Source organism: Prionailurus bengalensis, chromosome B1 (genome assembly GCF_016509475.1).
Source record: "Prionailurus bengalensis isolate Pbe53 chromosome B1, Fcat_Pben_1.1_paternal_pri, whole genome shotgun sequence".
Classification (NCBI taxonomy): Eukaryota; Metazoa; Chordata; class Mammalia; order Carnivora; family Felidae; genus Prionailurus; species Prionailurus bengalensis.
The window spans coordinates 139,808,767-139,823,565 of NC_057344.1; the positions used below are offsets into that span (position 1 = coordinate 139,808,767).

The following is a 14,799-nucleotide window of genomic DNA, read 5'->3' on the forward strand; positions in this document are numbered from 1 at the left end:
TATTACGTGCATGGCTGACTTTATCAGACAACACTAGGATTCCCCTGAGGTGGGAACCAGGCTTGAGCAGGAGTATAGCAGAGAACTCAAACAAGGAAGCTGCTGTCTTGTGGGCACCCAGCAGTCTAGATGACCTAGAAGTTGGATTTTAGTACCTGCACCTTCTGAGAACAGGAGACTAGGTTTTGGACCTAGGAAGTGTGGGAAGTTGAATCACAGAACATTTATAAGAGCCAGAGATCACACAGATTACACTCTTAGAGAATTAGAAAACAAGGAAAAAAGGATTTAATTTATAAAGACAGAGTGCATGCAAGAAAACATGCTTTTCTCATTATTGAGCATTTGGTAAAAGAACAGAAGAGTCCCCTTTAAGAATTCTTGGCTATAGGCTCGTCTTCATGGAGGTTGGGTGCTCAGTCTTCAAAGATAGAAAAACCTATGCAAGAATTTGAAAATGGATTCATGTTGGTAGCATGGTCAGCTTTTCAAGAATCAGTGGACATTCTCTTTGGATGAATGTACTCTTAACTCAGAATACAAAGAATTCCCAGAGATAAAATCCTAGAGAATATGAGCTCACATTTAAAAAAAGACAAAACAAAAAGTATATATGATGGAAGAAAGTACCATGAGCAATCCTTGGCAGGCATATAAGTGCCTCATATATTGGAGTAATCAGACACAGAATGTAAAATTGATACATCAAATGCCTTTTAAAACATAAGACAGAGAATTGCAAGTGAGTAAGGAACAGAGAAAAAATCTAACAGGTTTAGAAAAAAAACTAATCGATAAAAATTCTGTTAAGGACTTAAGAATATATAATTAAAATTATATATCCAAGGAAGTTTCATTAATGGTGGAGTTGCATGCATTGGACTAATCTTCTTGTTGAGATTAATTATAATATACATGTAAAAATGTGTGAATGACAGCAACAAAAAGTAAATATTCAGAGCTTAAAAAAAGGGAACCATGCTGGGTGAAAAAAATCCACATTGCTACAGCTGTTTACAGCTACTCATTTCAGGACACACTTCACTGTATAACGCATGAGGTATAAATCTTTAGTTAACATCATACCTAACAGTGAAATAGTGAACAGTTTTACGTTAGGCTGTGAACAAGATAGGAATATGTCTCCTACATTTTTTTTCAACATTATAACAGAGGTCTTAGCAAATGTCATAAACCAAGAAAAAGGAATGAAAGGCCAACGATGAGAAAGGAAGAAGCTACCTGTCTTTATTTTCAAACAACATGATTGTTTATGTAGAAAAGCCTAAAGAATCTACCAAAAAGGACTAGAAATATTAAGCGTGATTACCAGTTCAAAGTCAATATATAAATACAATAAGTCAAGTAAGTCAATTAAACCAATTATATAAATAAAAACTGTATTTAATATACTAACTTCAAAAATTTATAAATGAAATAAAATACCATTTACAGTAACATCAAAAGTTATAAAATAAATTTGAATACACTTAACGTGTAAAACTGTGTAAGACCTCCACACTGAAAATCACAAACTATTGCTGAGAAAAAAAATATAACTAAATGGTAAGGTGTAAATGTTCATAGATTGGATAACTCAGTATTTGGCAAGATGTCCATTCTTTCCAAATTACAAATTCAAGGCCATTGCGATATAAATTAGAGTAGGTGCCTTTTTAGAAACTGAGGCATTTACTTGAAAATTTACATAGAAACACAGAGTTTAGAAAACTTAATAATCACTTTGAAAAAAGAACAAAATTGAAGAATTTATATCTGATACTATAAAGCTACAGTAATCAAGAGAGTGTCATAATACAGGATAGACAAGTAGCTTAATCTAACAGAATAGAGTCCAGAAATAGACATATAAAGTCAGCTGATTTTTAGCAAAAAGAGAAAAACCAAGATTCCCAACAGACAATGCTGAAACAACTGGATATGCATATGTGGGAAAAAAAATGAACCTGACTCCCACTTCACACAATATAGAAAAATGAATTCAAAATGGATCATCAAAATAGACCTATAAAGGTCTATCAAAATAGACCTATAAAGCATCCAAAAGTAAACACACAATAATATCTTCACAACATGAGGTAGGCAGAGATTCTTAGAATACAGATTCATAGAATACAAATAATAGTAATCTTAAAAATTTTATGCTGCTATAATAAAAATTCATAGACTGGATGACTTAAATAACAGGCATTTATTTCTCATAGTTAAAGGCTGGGAAGTAACAAGATCAAAGTGCTGGCAGATCTGGTATCTGACTGGTCAGAAACCACTTCTAGACTGAAAGGTGACTTCTCATTCCTTCAATGAGAGAGAGAGAGAGAGAGAGAGAGAGAGAGAGAGAGTGAGAGGTAGACAAACACAAACAGGGCATGGGGTTGGGAGGCTCTTTTCTTATAAGGGTCCTAATTGCATCATGAAGGCTTTACCCTCATGACTTGATTACCTCCTAAAGGCCCTACCTCTAAATACCATCATATTGGGGATTAGGGTTTCAACATGCAAATTCTGGGGAGACACAAACATGCAGTCCATAATAATTGGACTTTATCAAAATTAAAACTTCTGATAATTAAAAGACACTAAAAAATGAGTAGGCATGCCATAGACTGAGAGAAAGTATTTGCAATACATATTTAAATGACAAAGGACTTGATTGTATTGGAAAATATATAAATAACTCTTACACCTCAATAATAAAAACACAACCCAATTTTTGAAAAATACTTATTTATTTATTTTTGAGAGAGAGAGAGAGAGGAAGAGAGAGGGAGAGAGAGTTTTCCAAGAAGGCTGTGCATCATCAGCACAGAGCCTGAGATGGGGCACAAACTCACAAACTAAGATCCATGACCTGAGCTGAAATCAAGAGTTGGATGTGTAACCAACTGAGCCACCCAGGCACCCTGAGACAACCTAAATAAAAAAAAAAAAAAAAAAGTCAAAGATCTTGAAAAATTACTCCACAAAGGAAGACACTGGAATGATTAATGAGCCATATCAGTTGTCATCAAGGAAATGCAAATTCAAACCACAAAGAAGAACCATATCATATCCACTAAAATGACTATAATTTAAAAGACTGACAATACCAAGTGTTGGTGAGGACTTTCTCCTAAATCTCTAGTGGAGAAAGACTGAAGAATAATTTGTCAGTTTTATAGAGTCAAACATACACCTTATCTATGACAAAAAAAAAATTGACTTATGGGTAGAAACTTCACTCGTTGGTATTTATCTAGAAAAACTGAAATCATGTCTTCAAAAATCTTGGCCAAGAATATTCATAACAGCTTTATTTCTAAAGGTCCCCAAGTCAGAAACAGCCCAAATGTCCAGAACCAATTAAATGTATAAAGGTAAAGGGATAGAACATTAAGCAAGGGAATGCTCTTCAGTGGCATAAAAAAATGAATTACTATAAGCAACAATGTAAGTGAATTTTAAAAACCATGTTGACCAGAGGAAGTCAGATACAAAAGAGTATCTTCTGTATGATTATATTTATTGATATTCTAGAATAGATGGTAGAAATCAATACAATGAGTGCTTCTGGGAGAGGCATTTGACTGCAAAGGGGCATCCTTCTGACCTATTGGGTGTCTATATCTTGACTATATGGTAGTTGTGGTTACATATATAAGCGACATAAAAATTAAATGAACTATATGCCAAAAATCTATGTATATTATTGTTTGTAAATTATACATTAATTTGAAAAATGTAATGGGTTAAATGTCAGATGATTAACAAAGAGAAAAACAGTTCACTGAAAGATAAATTTAAATAATTTGAACAGAATGTTGCATAGAGAGACAAAAAAGATGAAAAATAAGAAAATACAATGAGAAGTTCTTAAAATTTTGAACTGGAGTCCAAGATAAATGTAATATAGAAAGTGAGGGAAAAGCAGTATTTAAAGAAACAACAGCTGAGAACTTTTCAGAAATTATGAAAAACACTAATCATCAGGTAAAGGAGCCCCAACAAATCCCATCTGGGACAAATTGTATATGCTGTAGCTCTATCTTTGTGTAAGAAGTCACTCCAAAATGTAATGGCTTAAACCAACAAGACTTGTTTATGCTCTCTCACAGTTTGTGTGGGTCAGAATTTGGGGAGTGGTTCAGCTGGGTGGTTGTGACCTAAGCTCTCTCATGAATTTTCAGTCAAATGTTGGCTGGGGATTCAGTCACCTGGAAGCTTGTGTAGGACTTGACCAGGGCATCCAAATCCAAGGTGACTTACTCATATGGCTGGGAAATTGATGTTGGCTGTCAGTTGGGGGCATTATGGGCCTCAGTAATGGTTGAATGTCTTCACAGCATGGCAGCTGGCTTGCCTCAGAATGAGTCATCCAAGGAAAAGCTACGATGCCTTTTAAGACCTACTCTCAGAGTCACATCTCAGCACTTCCACTATATTCTGTTGGTCACACTGGGCCAGCCCTGATTTGCTGTGAGATTTATTGTGGCAGAGGACAGCAAAAACAAAAAGAGTATTAAAAGCTATCAAAGAGAAAAGACAGTTTACATGTAAAGTAGTAAAAATTAGGCTTTCAGTTGACAACGCAATTGCGGCAAGAGAATCCATAACACAGAGGGAATTTTTAAAATTCTGACAGAAAATAACTGATAAACTTGAATTGTAAACCCAAGGCTTTCAAAAGGGTGAAATAAGGGCATTTTTAGTCAAAGATGAAGGGCGTTTACCACCTTCATACAAAGGATGTGCTTTAAGGGAGATGAAAAGTGATCCCTGATGAAGGGTCTGAGATGTCACCTTAGAAAGATGGTAAACATGTTAAGTCTTTTAAAATTATGGTGTAAAGTAATCATTCTCATTCTGCTATATACTCTCGAAAATGAGAAAATGCCAAATAACTGAACAACAGCAGCATGAAAACTGAGTGTAGGTATAATTGGAATTAAAGTAGGAGACAATGTCAGTCATTTTAAAAGAAGACAGCAAGAGAGAAACAGGAAACCCAGGAACCAATCCAAGAGAAAGTACAAAAACTGAGAGTAGGAAGAAATCTAATATGTGTAGCCTGCTTTCCAGATTAAAAAAATAAAGATCATCAAATAGGTTTAAAAATAAAAATCAGTTCCATCAGGTTTATAAGGGACAGACGTGAAGCGTGAGGATACAGAAGGCTGGAAGTTAAAAGGATAAAAAAAATGATGTCTGGAAAATAGTCAACAAATGTAAATGCAGATTTCATTGTTAGGAAAGAAGTGATCCTTGGGGCGCCTGGGTGGCGCAGTCGGTTAAGCGTCCGACTTCAGCCAGGTCACGATCTCGCGGTCCGTGGGTTCGAGCCCCGCGTCGGGCTCTGGGCTGATGGCTCGGAGCCTGAAGCCTGTTTCCGATTCTGTGTCTCCCTCTCTCTCTGCCCCTCCCCCGTTCATGCTCTGTCTCTCTCTGTCCCAAAAATAAATAAATGTTGAAAAAAAAAATTAAAAAAAAAAAAAAGGAAAGAAGTGATCCTAGAGATAAAATCTTTACCCTTTGATGATATGAAAGATAATATGAAAGTCCCGATCTTTTATTTGCCCACCAAAATGCTTCAAAAATAAGCAGAATTTGAAAGACATAATAAGGAGAATTGAACAACTGTAGGAAATTTTAATATACCTCTCAGAAATTGATGGAACATTCAGACCAAAAGTCATTAAAGCTTTAGAAGAGGTGCACAGCACAATGAATAAACTTGATCTACTGGCCTTATAGAATATTGCTCCCAAGAGTTGAAGAATACAAATTAATGAAATTTGAGCATACACTAGGCCATTAGCAAGTTTCAGCAAATATGAAAAATAGGAATTAGGTTGTCGCCTGGCAGCCCAGCTGAGCTGTCCCACTGAGGGTTCCTGAGGGGACTGCAATAGAGGTGTGTGTGTGGCGGGGGGGGAGGGGGGAGGGGGTGTGTGCCTGGTGACAGCACAGCAAGAATGCACATCTGGGTAATGGACACTAGGCGGTCTAGCCTTGGACATCAAATACTCCTTGTAAGGCTGACCTTGACCTCATTCTACCAATTTTGATTAAATGGTGTTTCTCGTCTTCCTACATCATTTCTTGGCAATATCTGTGAGGAATTAGGTATCTAAGGACAGCAAGAAAGGAATGGCCTTTTATTTTTTCCAGCAAAGCACAACCAATTAAAGCCTGGAAAATAAGGACCTACGTAAGAGAAAGGTCTGGGTTTTGGAAGTGTCTCTGTAGAGGATGTAGGGATGTGCCTTTCTGTGATAATTACAGAGGATGAATTTGTAGGATGTGAGGCATGAAGACTTCATTCTACTCTTCTTCCCCGAGAGGAAGAGATTGGCTTCTGCCTGAGATTGCCAGCCAGATTTGTTCCCAAATGAATCCTACCTGGGCCAAGCTGTCTCTCAGTAAATACACTGAAAGGAGATTAAGGATTAGCAGATATTACTAAAAGAACATGAAGAATCTCACATCACCATCTCTGACCCGTCCATCCAGTAATTTCCTGTATCTTTCTCTACTTTCAAGGCCAAAGAAAGCTGATGAAGGCCATAATGGTTAAGGGTCTTACTTCTGGTTATCGTGAATGAATCAAGGACAATGTTAAGATGCAGGACAGTACTTAAAGAAAAGCCCACCTGTTCTCAGTCCAAGCAGAATTAGTGTAGTAGTTAGCCTTCTTGGGTTTGCTCAGGAGAAAACTTGGTAGTAATCCAGGAAATCAATAAACATTCTCTATGGTCGTGCTATTAACTCATCACTCATCAATAAATGTTGTATATGGTCGTGCTATTAACTCATGTGAGTAATGCTTCTCATGTGGTAATAGAGCAACTTAATCTTATAGTGAGTATTATATAGGAAAATACAATGTAGAGCATATTACATATTGATACTGTTGCCTGCTTCTTTATGACCTGTCTTCCCCTCTATGCTAGTAGCCCCATGAGGATAGAAACTTGTGCTCTGGTGCTTACTCCCAGACTTAGCACATTGCTAAGCATATAGGAATGAATGAAAGATTCCAAAATAGGAGCATAAAAGTTTTGTTCACTGTTGTCAATGTGTTTAAGGTAGAAATTAAAACCAAACAAAAAACAGGAAGAAACCGACAACAAAAATCATAAATCATCTCACTGGAATTTTAGGGATATTTCAAAATAAGTGAAGAAGACACTTTAATGAATATTATAAAACAGAGTTGCACAATAGATACTACATATCAACGCATGTGGGTTGTAACTAAAATGATAGAGTGATATTTATAGTCTTAAATGTTCCAACTAGGAAACAAGAAAGGCTAAAAAATTAATGAGTTCAGCATTCAACTTAAGAAGATGGAAACGGGAAAAACAAAATAAAGCCAAAGAAAAGAAGGGAAAAAATAAGCATATGACTTAATAAAATATGAAATAAAAGGGATACAGAGCCAAGGTTGATGTTTTGAGAAGACTAATAAAATTAACCAACTGGAAGTATTGATCAAAAGAAAACAGAAGAGATACAGACAAATACCATTATGAATGGACATAATTTCAGTTAAAGCAGAGATTTATGTGGTTTAGAAAGTATTTGGGCAACTTTACTACTACATATGAAATATGTATTTATTTATGTAAATGCTGTATATATATGAAGAGTTGGGTTCTGGTGAGAGCTCTTTCTGGTTTGCAGATGGCTGTCTTCTCACTGTGTCCTCCCATGGCAGAGAGAGAGAGAATCTTTCTTGTGTCTCTTTTCATAAGGGCGCTAATCCCATTCATGATAACTGGCCTAATTTGTGGCCTACTTACCTCCCAAAGGCCCCACCTCCAAATGTCATTATATTGGGGTTTAGAGCTTCTACATAGGAATTTTGTAGAGACCTAGATATTCAGTCTATAGCACACCACATCCAGAAGATTCACTTCAAGGACTTATAATTCTAATCATATGTGAATTCTTTCAGAAAGGAGTAAGAGATAATTTCCATCTTGTTCTGTGAGGCTAGTATGAACTTGATTCTCTAAAGGAAGCTCCTTAGGAAGGCAAATGAATGTCCCATCTAGCCATCCAGCTCGTAAATTTAGTGTAAAAATCAAAAGTAAAATATTAGCAAACTGGATACAAATTATAACAAGACATCATAACAAAACTGGATATATCTCAGAAACTCAAGCATAGTTTAACATTAAAAAAATCTATTAAAGGGACGCCTGGGTGGCTCAGTCGGTTAAGCATCAGACTCTGGCTCAGGTCACCATCTCTCGGTTTGTGAGCGCGAGCCCCGCTTCAGGCTCTGTGCTGCCAGCTTGGATCCTGGTGCTTTGGATTCTGTGTCTCCCTCTCTCTCTGCCCCTCCCCCCTCTGCCCCTCCCCCCTCTCAAAAACAAGTAAACATTAAAAAATTAAAAAAAAATTCTGTTAAACCAAATCACCATTTTAATATATTAACAAAGAAAAACAACGATATAAACACCTCCGTAGATGCAGAGAATTTTTTGATATGTTTCTACATTCACCTATGATAAAATCTTAGCCATTAGGAATAGAAATAAATTGTATTAACCCAATGGAAGATAGGTAACAAAAATTTGGAGCAAACACCACGCATAATGATGAAACAGTAGAAGTATGCTTTTAAAAATCAGTGAGGGGTGCCTGGGTGGCTCAGTCGGTTAAGCGTCCGACTTCAGCTCAGGTCACGATCTCGCGGTCCGTGAGTTCGAGCCCCGCGTCGGGCTCTGGGCTGATGGCTCGGAGCCTGGAGCCTGCTTCCGATTCTGTGTCTCCCTCTCTCTCTGCCCCTCCCCCGTTCATGCTCTGTCTCTCTCTGTCCCCAAAATAAATAAACATTAAAAAAAAAATTTAAAAAAAAAGTCAGTGAAATAAGCGCTTCTGTGTTTTACTGGAGGTTCTAACCCAATGCAGGAAGATATAAATAAAATGGAAAGATTGAGACATAACCAACAAAACCTATTTTCCTATGTGATAGGATTATATAGAAATCCAGAGTGTAACAATAAATTATTAAAATTAAGTGAAGAGTTTAGTATGATCGCTGATACATGATTAGTAATATGAGAACTAAGTGTGTTTTTAATTATCAAAACCACAGTTGATAAGTACAAATACAAATACCATTTTTAAAAAACATGCGAACATATATATTTTACATGATAGAAATAAAAATATAAGTCTAGGACTAAGTCTAACAAAAACGTGTAAGAGCTTTGTTGAGGAACTTAGATGAATTCATAGAAAGACGTTAAAATATGTAAATTAATAGGCTCATTCTCTTTCTTCTGGGCACAGAGCTAGACAAGGCACCCCATCCTTCCTTGTGGCCAGGTGTGGCCCTGGGGCACAGTTCTGGCTAATGAAGTGTGAGCTGACATGCTGTGTACCATTATCAGACCTAGGCTGATAGTGATCCCTGCACACGATCTTGATGCAGTCTTTCTGCCTTGCGGCCAACAAATGCCGAGATTTGAAGTTGGCAGAGCCATAACATGGAAAGAGCCCGTGTCCCTGTCCCAGTGCTTGGAGGTCCCCCTACTGCTCAAGAAAACTCATTATGAAAAGAGAAATAAATTAATGTCGAGCTTTAAGCTCTTATACTTTCTTAGATATGTTTGTTACGGTAGCTAGAGCATTAATAACTCAGAGCATTGTAACTCAGAACATTGTAACTAGAGCATTGTAACTCAGAAAGAGGTACTAGGTTTAAAAATAACAAGACTCGACATCACAAAGATATGAATAGCCTCCGGAATGATCTACAGATTAGATACACTTCCAGTGGAATTCCAGAGAACCTTTCCTTGAAGTTTGGAAAACTGATGCTAAAGTTTATCTAGAATAACCAAGGGCCGAGAATAGGCAAGACATTTCTGAAGACAAGTAAGAGCAGGGTGGGAGGAAACTCTCTCAGATATCAGAACTAATTATAATGCTGTAGTTCAAACTAATTACTAATGTGGGGGGAATGCGAATTGAAACCACAGTGATTCGATGCTTAAAAATGGCAAAAATAAAAGTCGATATCGCTAAAGGATGGCAAGGGTGCTGAGCAACAGGAATGCTACACATGCTGCTGGTGAAGGGAGTGCTAATACAGTAGGATCCCTAATGAAAGTAATTTGACAATATGTCGTAAAATTGAAGACACCGCGTCTTTGGCCTTGTACTTCTCCCATTTTTCATCTACATCTGCTAGGTAACATGGAAGATGATGCTAATAGATGCATTTCTATGATAGCACACAATAAGGTTTAAGACAAATGCCTGTCAGCAGCGTAACAGACCAAAAAACCGTTGCATGTTAATTCAGTGGTGTATGATACAGCAGTGAAAATAAACGCACGCCAATATCAATCAAATTCACAAGTATAATTTTAAGTGAAAATGGGCATTTTGTGCAAACTAAATGTAGGGTTTTTCTAAAATTTTTAAAAACGAGAATTTATTTTACTTAAGGATTCTATGCGGTATACTTAGAAAGGAATACGAGTACCTGACCAACACAAAAGTCAGGATAGTGGTGGCCTCTTGGTAACACGCAGGAGGACACCAAGCGAGGAGCACACAGGGCTTCTGCATTGGTTCTACTTTGTTAACCTGGTGGTGGGTACAAGGGTGCTTTTATGCCCATGCTTTATAACCTGCATGTATGTCACATTATTTTATATGTATTGAGTTTTTCCTAACTTGAAAAATAAAAGGAATCATCAGGTTCAGCTATATTCCTTTTCCCAGACCATTATCAGCTGGATTTATTAAGTAACAACTCAGCTTTTCCCACCAATGTGCTTAAAATATGCTGCTTCCTTGCCCTTAAAAGTTGTCTGCTTCCTCATCAACTTATGTAAAATGGAAAGGCTCCCTTTGAAACCTGGTTCAAGTCTCACCTCAAGTATCCATGACCTTCCAATACTTTAATTTTTTCATCTTTAACATTGGGGTGATAGTCCCCAGCTCACAAAGCTGTGGTAAAGATCATACATATACATTTACATATCTTACTGAAACCGGTGTTAACAGTTATCTCTCCATGCAGCTTTTTTTCACCAAACAGGTGTTGAACATATGCTGTGTTATAAATGCTGTAGGGGCTACAAAATGAATAGGACATAATGCTTCTCTTCAAGGAGCTAGATGTACTCACACACAACTAGATGATGCTGCATGAGGGATGTAACTGTGGCGTATAAACAATGTTAAAGAACTTCATAGGAGAAGAGAATTAGTTCTGTAAATGCAAGAAAAGCTTCAAAGAGGTGGTGGCATATAAGATGAGCCTCAAAAGATTTTTTTTCAGTTTGTGCTCGTGCACGCAGAGCTCCTCTTGACCTTGCCCACTTACTAGTAAATGCTCTAAGTATTTCAGGTGAGTCACAACACCCCCATAAAAATGGGCTGTTGCCGTGAAAGACTCATCCATTCTATACCCTAGCCTCCCTCACTCCCTGTTCCATACAGTGGAAGCCATCCACTGTTGCCTGTTTTAGTGGATGGACGTTAGTATCGCAAGGACGTGAAATCATCTTTGGTTATTGCAGACAGGATAAACAGATTCCATTTTACCCTTGTCTAGACTTGGGCAAAGTAAGTGACCTGAAAATTCCACATAAATATTTTTTTGGAATGTTATGTCCCCATGAATCATTTGGCTTAATTAGACTGGTCATTTTGTATCCACTTTTTATGTGACCAAGAGAACCAATATCTGACAAATTTACTGACCCGGAGAGAAACTTCTGGGAAAGAAGCTAATACTTACTGGACACAGGTCCAGCAAGCCACAATGCTAATTTTTCTACTTCTGAATGATGCAATCACCGCTACAGGTTTAGAAGCATCTTAAAACCTTCTAGTTCATTAAAATCTTTGGAGACTTAATGCTTTTGAATTCCCAGAATAATGTAAGCTGTTTTTAATAATAGAAATTTAATAGAGACAAGGGAAAGCCTGTGTGTAGCTTCTCTGGATATTCTTTTTGAAAGCCCAGTTTTGTTAGAATTTCTTTTCTAAACAGTGGGGGTCTGTTTTCTTGCCTTCTAGAATGATTGTTTTAAGACATTAGGACATGCATCCCCTTCTTTATCCTCCAGCAGTCTCTTAGACAAAAAACAAATCTGAAGCTCTTTCTGGGGCTTGCCAGACCAACACATAATCTGCCCTCATCCACTGTCTCTCTTCCCCTCATGCAGTGGCCCAGCCACACTGGCCGTCTTGCTGATCCTTGAACTTACTATGCATGTTCCCAAATGCTGGGGCCTTTACACTCCTCTTTCTCTGTCAGAATTAGTCTTGCTTAGATTTTTACAGAGCTCTTTTTCTTATGTCACACAGATTTCTGCTGAAATCTGCTCAAATGCTACATCTTCAAAGAGCCTTTTTGTAGTCATCCTATTTAAAGTAAAATTCCTATTGATCTCCATACCTAACTCTGCCAGATGTTTCTTCACAGGGTATGTCACTATCTGGCATTATTATATGTGATCTTCTATTTTTATGCATATTCTCTTCTTTCTCTTGAATGTAATCTCTGGGAGAAATGGGGCTTTGTATCCTGGTGTTTGGTACATATTCGTATTCAGTAGATACTCATTGACTGAATGAAGGAAGAAGCTTACATTTCTGTTGCCCAGAAGAGATAGTGTTAAAAGAAGACTGAGGCTTCATGGTGGAATCCAGAGTGGTACAAGACAGAGGTGGTATGAATGTCTATAGAGAATACACAGAACTTGACGTCAGAAGATCTGGGGCCTTCTTTATTAGGCACGTGACTTTGGATGGGTCTGAGTGTGGATTTCCTCTGACCAAATGGATTAAAATAAAGTTGATGAGATCAAAGGAGAGAAGTGGTAAGTTTTCATAAATCTTAAAATCTTAATACAATTATTGCCATCTCTGTGGGCCAATATTCAAATATTACAAAAGCAAACCCAGCTGTTCGAATTAAAATTCCCCACTTTCAGGGCTGGAAAACTCTCCTAAACATCTAATGACCTTCCAGTCATTTTGAAATGGAAAACTTAAATACAATGAAACAAAAAATGAGTTGAAAGGCTATTACGAAACAACAAAATGTAATATTTCCATATGTGCATGCACACAAATGCAATTATAAGCATTGCTTTCTTGTCTCTTAAATTTCAGTCTTTATAAAATTAGCTAGGATTTTCATATCAGTTCTTTCTCTGAGGAATAAGTAGATAAGCTAATTTCAGCTGGTTACAGATTTTAATTTCATAATATACTCAGTCATCCCTTAGATATCATCTTTATGAGTCATTTTGTATAGATAAAACAGTAAAAGCCAGCTTCAAATTAGGCTGTTTAAATTCCCTTTTTCTAATAAGGAAATCCTTGCTGTTGTATGATAAGTACTAAAAAGCATTAGTAAAAAGCTAAATTCCTAAGAGATTTAGGGTAAAACAAAGACTTTAAGTATTAATAGTCAAATAAATAAACGAGAGCTGGATTTTCTAGTTCACTGACATACTCTTTTAGGTGAGGGCCTCTTTTGATATATTCGCCTTATTTTCTTTTGGCCGATATTATTGCCATGTTATTGGGATAGTCCATGTATAATGAAACTATTAACATGTGCATGTTGAGGCCCAGGTATAATTTGTGTCTCTGTTTACTTCAGAGAGGTGGAGGGTGGTTTTATTAAAATAATATCTGTATGTATTAGAGATGAAAAGTACATGCTAAATAGCCCCTGTGGACAGAAACCAACTGTTTGTTTTGCAGGGCAGGATGTCAGTCATATACACTGCCTCCATTCAGTCTCTTCTGTTGCTCCGGCCTTCTTTCCTGTCTCTATTCTGTGCACAGAGTTAGTTCGTTGAATAGAGTCTCAGAGAGGTGGAGGGCCCTATTCTGAAAGGATGGATGAGGGTAGCACTAATTCATTACCCTAGGAGAGTTCCTGATCCTTAGTCAGGGCCAGGCTCAGATATTACCTCCTAATGACATCTTCCCTAGTGGTCTTCTCCCTTATGTTCCAGAAGTCTGTGTTTCTGTCCCTCTGTACAATTGTCTACTGTGTCATGTAGCACATAAAATAATATTAATCACATGTGTATAAGTATTCCCAGTACTCTGAGTTTCTCCTAGTCAGCTCTGTATCTGTAAGCCTAGCACAGAGCCTGGCCGATAGTGGGCGCTGACTGTGTCTTTCCAGAACAAGTAATTTCGCGCAGGTGCTATTCACCACTGACCTCCCTGAGAAGGACTGAAAGTGTACACAGTCTGGCCAAAGTTGAGATGAGATGATCCCAGCTTTTTCTTTGGAATGCCAAAATGTAAAGGGTGTGGACATTGTTCATAATGGTTTTTAAAGATTGATCAGAATTTTAAGACCCCCTTTCTTTTTTTCAATAATGTTCCCTTTCCCAAACTCTGAATTCTGTTAGTATGTTTCTTTTTATGATGAAGCTTAAAGTGCACTAGGGCCGATCTCTTCCCCTTTCTTTTCTCTTCCTGATGAATATACCACCACTGATTGGAAAATTATTTGTCTGCTTGCTCTGAGCTTCACATTTGTTGTAATCGTCTACTCTTGCTAGCCATTCCTCTTATCCTCTAGGGGTCTTGGGCATAGAGGGTGTGTGCATGGAACTTTCTCCAGTGTAACTAGAGTCATACCTGGACCTACAAAAGAATACATGAGAGTGTCAGTGGTGTGTGTGTGTGTGTGTGTGTGTGTGTGTGAAGGGGAGGATGGAGGTATAGACAGAAGATAGGAAAAGTCAGAGGGAGACTTAAAGAACATGAGTTTTATGGTCTCTGGAA

At 37.4% G+C, this 14,799-nt stretch overlaps 1 protein-coding gene across 2 annotated transcripts in view; it reads left to right on the plus strand.

The window, feature by feature from the left end:
• The window catches only part of PRKG2 (protein kinase cGMP-dependent 2), a 106,177-nt gene that overhangs the window by 71,866 nt on the left and 19,512 nt on the right, over positions 1 to 14,799 (plus strand). The gene's annotated exons all lie outside the window — the stretch shown is intronic.